Here is an 8,205-nt window from a genome sequence, read left to right as displayed (position 1 = left end):
AATGTTAATTCTTACCATTCATAAATATGAGCTATCTTTACATTTATGTCTCCTTCAATTTCTTTATCAATGTCATAGTTTATGGGGTACAGATCTTTCATCTTCTTAGTTAAATCTTTTCCTAAGTATTTTATTATTTTTGATGCTATTGTGAATTAGATTGTTCTCTTTATTTTTTCAGATAGTTCATCATTAGAGTGTTAAAATGCTCCTGTCTTGTGCTTACTTTGGCAGCACATATACTAAAATTGGAATGATGCAGAGAAGATTAGCGTGATCACTGAGCAAGGATGACATGAAAAACTATTTTAAAAAATGAAACAAAACAAAATTCTTGTCTTTTATATATTGATCTTGTATTTGGCAGCTTTATTAAATTTGTTTATTCAAAATTTTTTGTGAAGTTTTTAGGATTTTTTTGCATGTAAGTTCATGTTATCCAAAAAAATAAAATTTTACTTCTTCCTTTTTTTCTTTTGGGGTCTTTTATTTCTTTGTGTTCGTTGTTTCTCTGGCTAGGACATCCTGTACTATGTCAAATGAGAGTAGTGAAAGTGGACACACTTGTCTTTTTTCTGATCTTTAAGGGGAAAACATTCAAACTTTTTTGATTGAATATGAGATTAGCTCTAGGCTTGCAATATGTGTTTTTTTTCTTTAATGGATTTTTTAAATATTTTTTAAAATTTTTATAAACATATAATGTGTTTTTATCCCTAGGGGTACAGGTCTGTGGATCACCAGGTTTACCCATTTCACAGCACTCACCATCACTCACCATAGCACCTGCCCTCCCCAATGTCCATACCCCTACCATCCTCTCCCAACACACCTCCCCCCAGCGACCCTCAGTCTGTTTTGTGAGATTCCGTCCTTTATGGTTTGTCTCCCTCCCAATCCCATCTTCTTTTATTTTTCTTTTCGTATGCCCGAAACCGCCTATGTTGCATCTCAACTTCATCATATCAGGGAGATCATATGATAGTTGTCTTTCTCAGATTGATTTATTTCGCCAAGCATAATACCCTCTAGTTCCATCCATGTCATCACAAATAGCAGGATTTCATTTCTTTTGATGGCTGCACAGTATCCCATTGTACATATATACCACATCTTATTTATTGATTGATCTGTTGAAGGACATTTAGGTTCTTTCCATAGTTTAAACTATTGTGGACATTGCTGCTATAAACATTTGGGTGCATGTGCCCCTTCATTATGCCACGTTTGTATCTTTAGGGTATATATCCAGTACTATAATCACTGGGTCATAGGCTAGTTCTATTTTCAGCTTTTTGAGGCACCTCCACGCTGTTTTCCAGAGTTGTTGCACCAGCTTGCATTCCCACGTACAGTGTAGGAGGGTTGCCCTTTCTCCACATCCTCACCAGCATCTGTCATTGACTGACTTGTTCATTTTAGCCATTCTGAAAGGTGTGAGGTGGTATCTCATTCTGGTTTTGATTTGTATTTCCCTGATGCCGAGTGATGTGGAGCATTTTTTCATGTGTCTGTTGGCCATTTGGATGTATTCTTTGCAGAAATGTCTGTTCATGTCCTCTGCCCTTTTTTTTCATTCGATTATTTTGTTCTTAGGGTGTTGAGTTTGATAAGCTCTTTATAGATTTTGGATAGATACTGGCCCTTTATCTGGTATGTCATTTGCAAATATCTTCTCCCAGATAACTTCTGACAGTCATCTTTTGGCTTTGTTAAATGTTTCCTTTGCTGTGCAAAAGCTTTTTGATCTGATGAAATCCCAATAGTTCATTCTTGCCCTTGCTTCCCTTGCCTTTGGCGATGTTCCTAGGAAGAAGTTGCTGCTGCTGAGGTCAAAGAGGTTGCTACCTGTTCTCTCCTCAAGGATTTTGATGGATTCCTTTCTCACATTATGCTTCTTCATCCATTTGCAGTCTATTTTCATGTATGGTATAAGGAAATGGTCCAATTTCATTTTTCTGCATGTGGCTGTTCAATTTTCCCAACACCATTTGCTGAAGAGGCTGTCTTTTTTCCATAGGACATTCCTTCCTGCTTTGTTGAAGATTAGTTGACCATAGAGTTGAGGGTGTATTTCTGGGCTCTCTATTCTGTTCCATTGATCTATGTCTGTTTTTTGGGACAGTTCCCTACTATCTTGATGATGACAACATTGTAATAGAGCTTGAAGTCTGGAATTGTGATGCACACAACTTTGGCTTTCTTTTTTTCAATATTCTTCTGGCTATTCGAAGTATTTTCTGGTTCCATATAGATTTTAGGATGATTTGTCCCATTTCTTTGAAAAAAAAATGGATGGGATTTTGATAGGGATTGCATTAAATGTGTAGATTGCTTTAGGTAGCATAGACATTTTCACAATATTTGTTCTTCCAATACAGGAGCATGGAACATTTTTCCATTTCTTTGTGTCTTTTTTCAATTTCTTTCATGAGTACTTTAGAGTTTTCTGAGTATAGATTCTTTGTTAGGTTTATTCCTAGGCATCTTAGGGTTTTGGGTGCAATTGTAAATGGGATTCACTCCTTAATTTCTTTCTTCAGTCTTGTTTGTATAAAAAAAAAATGCAACCAATTTCTGTTCATTGATTTATATCCTGACACTTTACAGAATTTCTATACAAGTTATAGCAGATTTGGAGTGGAGTCCTTTAAGTTTTCCACATACAGTATCATATCATCTGCAACAGGGATAGTTTGACTTCTCTTCTGCCAATTTGGCAAAATTTGGATGCCTTTAATTTCTTTTTGTTGTCTGATTGCTGAGGCTAGGACTTCTAGTACGATTTTGATGAGCAGTGGTGATAACGGACATCCCTGCCGTGTTCCTGACCTCAGCGGAAAAGTATTCAGTTTTTCTCCATTGAGAATGATATTTTGCAGTGGGTTTTTCATAGATGGCTTTGATAATATTGATAATATGTGCCCTCTATCCCTACACTTTGAAGAGTTTTAATCAGGAAGGGACACTGCACTTTGCCAAATGCTTTTTCAGCATCTATGGAGAGTATCATATGTTTTTATTGATGTGCTGTATCACATTGATTGATTTGCAGATGTTGAACCAACCTTGTAGCCCTGGAATAAATCCCAGTTGGTCGTGGTGAATAATCCTTTTAATGTACTGTTGAATCCTATTGGCTAGTATTTTGGTGAGAGATTTTAGCATCTGTGTTCATCAAGGATATTGGTCTGTAGTTCACATTTTTGATGGGAACATTGTCTGGTTTTGGGATCAAGGTGATGCTGGCCTCAGGAAAAAAAAAACAGTTTGGGAGTTTTCCTTCCATTTCATTTTTTTTGGAACAGTATCATGAGAATAGGAATTAATTCTTCTTTAAATGTTTGGTAGAATTCCCCTGGGAAGCCATCTGGCCCGGGGCTTTTGTTTGTTTGGAGATTTTTGATGACTGTTTCAATCTCCATACTGGTTATGGGTCTGTTCAGGTTTTCTATTTCTTCCTGGTTCAGTTGTGGTAGTTTATATGTCTCTAGGAATGTATCCATTTCTTCCAGATTCTTGAATTTGTTGGCGTAGAGTTGCTCATAGTATGTTCTTATAATTGTTTGTATTTCTTTGGTGTTGGTTGTGATCTCTCCACTTTCATTCATGATTTTATTTATTTGGGTTCTTTCTCTTTTCTTTTTGATAAGTCTGGAAAGGGGTTGATCAATCTTATTAATTCTTTCAAAGAACCAGCTCTTAGTTTCGTTGATTTGTTCTATTGTTTTTTTTGTTGTTGTTGGTTTTTTGTGGTTTTTGTTTGTTTGTTTGTTTGTTTCTATTTCATTGATTTCTGCTCTGATCTTTATTATTCCTCTTCTCCTGCTGGGTTTAGGCTTTCTTTGTTGTTCTTTCTCCAACTCCTTTAGGTGTAGGGTTATGTTGTGTATTTGAGATCTGAGAGAGAAGCGTGGTTGCACACGTCTGTCACTGCACTCCCCAGGAGAAAGTTGGGGAGGGCGCAGCACACCTCCCCCAGAGAAGAGAAGGAGACTTTGGCCTTGTGGTCGGGAAAAGGACGGGAAGCAGGGTAGCCTGCCATGGCAGGAATAGCAGGCCGGTGGCAAGACAAGTGTCACCCGCCCTCTGTGCGGAGAGACAAAGCCTGGTTCCTAAGGAGACATGAGGGGACGACTAGGGCAGGGACACGTGCTCCACTCTGAGGAAGGAGTCTGGGCAGAAGGCAGGCCTGTCCTGTGCCTCTGGTCCCAAGGGGACAGCATCTCCTTGACCTCCTGTCCGTAGGGCAGACTTGGGCTAGCGACCAGGAGCCATACCCGGAACTCGCAGAAACAGCACAGTCGAGAAACGGGCAGTCACATGCCATATTCCTCCAACATGTGACAGCGTTTTCGGTGGCAGGGGGTTTGCGGGGAAAGGAGTGGGGACTATCCCCAAAACTTCCCATTCCAGTGAAAGGGAGGTGATCAGGGTTCCTGTCATCTCTCCATTCTAGTGGGGAAACACAGGCCTTGTCCGCGAGTCCGCCTGAGGTCCAGTTCCAAAGGCCAAGCATTGCCTACACCGGGAGATTGTAAACTTCACCCTGACCCTGACCCAGACCATGACGATAACCTAACCCTGACTCTTACAGTGACACCGACAGTCAACGGAACACTAAACCTGACCCTGACTGTGAGACTGAACCTAACTCTGACCCTAAATGTAACCCTGACCCTGACACTAACATGGGCCCTCCGCCGAATCCTATCTCTGAACCTAACCCTAACACTAACCCCTAACCCTACCACGGACCCTGACCCTAACAAGTTCTAATCCTAACCGTCAACCGAAATCTAAACTTAGAACTAACCCTAAACAATAACAATAACCCTGACCCTATACCTGACTCTGATCATAACCCTAACCCTGAACTTTGCCTATACCAGACCCTGACCCTAAACCTGACCCTGGCCCTGACCCTAAACCTAACCATGACACTAACAATGAGCACTACATAATCTTGTCCCTGACCCGAATGGGGACTTTAAACCAATACCTGATCCTGACCGTAAACCTGACACTGGCCCTAGACTTCACCCTGACCCCGACCAAGGCAAAGACCAGAAACGTAACCCTGACCCTAACAGTGACCCTGACCCTGAACCTAACACTAACCCTGACACTGAATGGGAGCCTGAACCTATCTCTAACCCTAAACATAACCCTGACCCTGACACTAACATGAGCCCTGACCCGAAACCTAATGCTGAACCTAACCCTAAATCTAACCCTAACATTATCCCTGACACTGACCCTACCCCGGTCTCACCCTAACCCGCAACCTACCTCTAACCCTAAACCTAACCCCACTTTAACAATAATCCTGACCCTCTCCCTGACCCTGATCATAACCCTAACTCTGAACTTTGCCTATGTCAGAACTTAACCTTAAAACTGACCCTGGCCTTGACCTTAACCCTGACCCTAACCATGACTGTAAACCTAACACTGACCCAATCCGTGATCCTGAACAGAGTAGTAACCCTAAAGCTAACCCTGATCCTGAACCTACTCATAAAACAGAACCTAAACATAAAGCTGACCTTACCATAGCCATGAACCTAACCCTGACCCTGACCCTAACCCTGACACTAAACCTGTCCCAAACCTAACCCTGAACTGACATGACCTTGCCCCGAAACCAAAACTTGAACCTGAACCTAAAACTGACCATGACCCTGAACCTGACCCTAAACCTAACCATCAGCCTAACACTGACCCTGAGCCTGACTCTGACTGTAACGCTAACCCTGGACCTACTGTGATCCTGACCCTAAACCTAACCATGAACCACACCCTAACCCTGACCCCACCCTAAACCTTACGCTAACCCTGAGCCCAAAGACGTCTAACCCTAACCCTGACCCTAAGTCATTCTTAACACTAACCCTAACACTAAGCTGGAGTAAACCCAGCTCTGTTCCCTCCAGCGGGGACAGCAGCTGCACCCAGGCCTCCAAGGGGCTGCGGGGAGGCTCTATGGGGGTCACTGGATGGGCACTGCATTGAGTGGAGTGTGAGCCTTGAGAAGCGTGGGGACCGGCGGCTCAGGGAGCTCTGGTGAAGCAGGAAGTTCGGTAAGGAGCCCCCAGGCAGTGGTGACCTCACTTCCTTGACGACAGAGCCCAACTGAATTGGAACCCACGTATCCAGGCACCCCATTACAGAGAAAACCGCAATGCCCAGCTCATTTCTAGGCACATCCTAAAGGAAGCGACATGTTCTTCTGCTGTACTAAAGCCGAGAGGATGCAGGGAAATGAGAGCTCGCCCGCCAGACACGCCCCCTCCCTGGCAAGTCATATCAGGTTTCCCCAACGCCGCAGGCCCTTTGGCTAATAAAATTAAAAGGTGACACCAGGGGGCTCAGAGTCAGAGTGTCCCACACATCTTATCCAATTGTGTAGCCCTAGGTCTCCTCCCCGTCTGTGTGTGTGTGTGTGTGTGTGTGTGTGTGTGTGTGTGTGTGCGCGCGAGTGCCTCTGGGTGTCTGTGTGTGTGTGTGTGTGTGTGTGTGTGTGTGCCAGTGCCTCTGGGTGTCTGTGTGTCTGTCTGTAAAGAGGACCTTGCCGTGCCATCGTGGGTGGAGATGCCCCAAGCAGGATCAGGCTGATGAGGGTTTAGATATCTGGTGGGCAAGTCATGTTCACAGCCCAGTTTAAGGCTGGTTAAGTGGGATCGGGTGTAGGGTCTACACCCTTCTGCCCAGGGTTTATCCTGAGACCCAGAAAAGATGGGTCCATGACCCAGGAGCGGGGCTAACCCTAACGGTAACCACTAACCCTGACCCTGACCCTGACACTGACTGTGAGCCTGCCCCAAAACCTGACCCAAGCCCTGACCCTGACCCCGAACCTGACCCTGACTGTGATCCTGACCTGAAACCTAAACCTAAACCTAAGCCTGACACTTAACCTGATGTGGACCCTGAACCTAAACCTAACTCTGACATTACCATAACCGTGACTCAAACCTAACCAGGACCCTGACCCTGACCCTAATCCTAACCCTGACGCTGACCTAACCCGGACCCTAACCCTACCCCTGACCGTGACAGTGTGCTTGACCCTAACCCTAAACCTAATGGTAACTCTAACCATGACCTTAATAAGGACCCTGAACCTACACCGTCATGCTGACCCTGAACCTAACACTAACCCCTACCCTAAACCAAACCTAACCCTGACCTTACGCTGTCTAACCGTAACCCTAAACCTAACCATAACCCTACTTCTAACTCTAACCCAAACCCCAAAGCCAAAACACTACCGCCAAAACCTAACTGTGACACTGAAACCGAACATTGACCCTATACCAAAGCCTGACCCTCAACCTGACCCTGGCCCTGAACTTTACCTGACCCTGACTCTGAACCTAATCCTAACCTTGACACTAACTCTGACCACTACATAGCCCTGTCCCTGACGCGAATGTGGACTTTAAACCAGTACCTGAACCTGACCCTAAAAAGGACACTGGTGCTAAACTTCACCCTGACCCTGACCCAGACCATGACGATAACCTAACCCTGACCCTTACAGTGACGCCGACAGTGAACGGAACACTCAACCTGACCCTGACTGTGAGACTGAACCTAACTCTGACCCTAAATGTAACCCTGACCCTGACACTAACATGGGCCCTCCGCCGAATCCTATCTCTGAACCTAACCCTAACACTAACCCCTAACCCTACCACGGACCCTGACCCTAACAAGTTCTAATCCTAACCGTCAACCGAAATCTAAACTTAGAACTAACCCTAAACAATAACAATAACCCTGACCCTATACCTGACTCTGATCATAACCCTAACCCTGAACTTTGCCTATACCAGACCCTGACCCTAAACCTGACCCTGGCCATGACCCTAAACCTAACCATGACACTAACAATGAGCACTACATAATCTTGTCCCTGACCCGAATGGGGACTTTAAACCAATACCTGATCCTGACCGTAAACCTGACACTGGCCCTAGACTTCACCCTGACCCCGACCAAGGCAAAGACCAGAAACGTAACCCTGACCCTAACAGTGACCCTGACCCTGAACCTAACACTAACCCTGACACTGAATGGGAGCCTGAACCTATCTCTAACCCTAAACATAACCCTGACCCTGACACAAACATGAGCCCTGACCCGAAACCTAATGCTGAACCTAACCCTAAATCTAACCCTAACATTATCCCTGACACT

The 8,205-nt window shown here is 44.3% G+C and overlaps 1 pseudogene; it reads left to right on the top strand.

Annotated features, from left to right (window-relative positions):
- Positions 1-218: 218 nt before the first annotated feature.
- LOC123394185 lies at positions 219-336 on the top strand (annotated as a pseudogene).
- The last annotated feature ends 7,869 nt before the right edge of the window (positions 337-8,205 follow it).

The sequence above is a fragment of the Mustela putorius genome, unplaced genomic scaffold, assembly GCF_011764305.1.
Source record: "Mustela putorius furo isolate JIRA1106 unplaced genomic scaffold, ASM1176430v1.1 tig00001689_pilon_pilon_pilon, whole genome shotgun sequence".
NCBI lineage: Eukaryota > Metazoa > Chordata > Mammalia > Carnivora > Mustelidae > Mustela > Mustela putorius.
The sequence above is the reverse complement of the archived record's forward strand: the minus strand, read 5'-3'. Positions and strand labels throughout refer to the sequence as shown.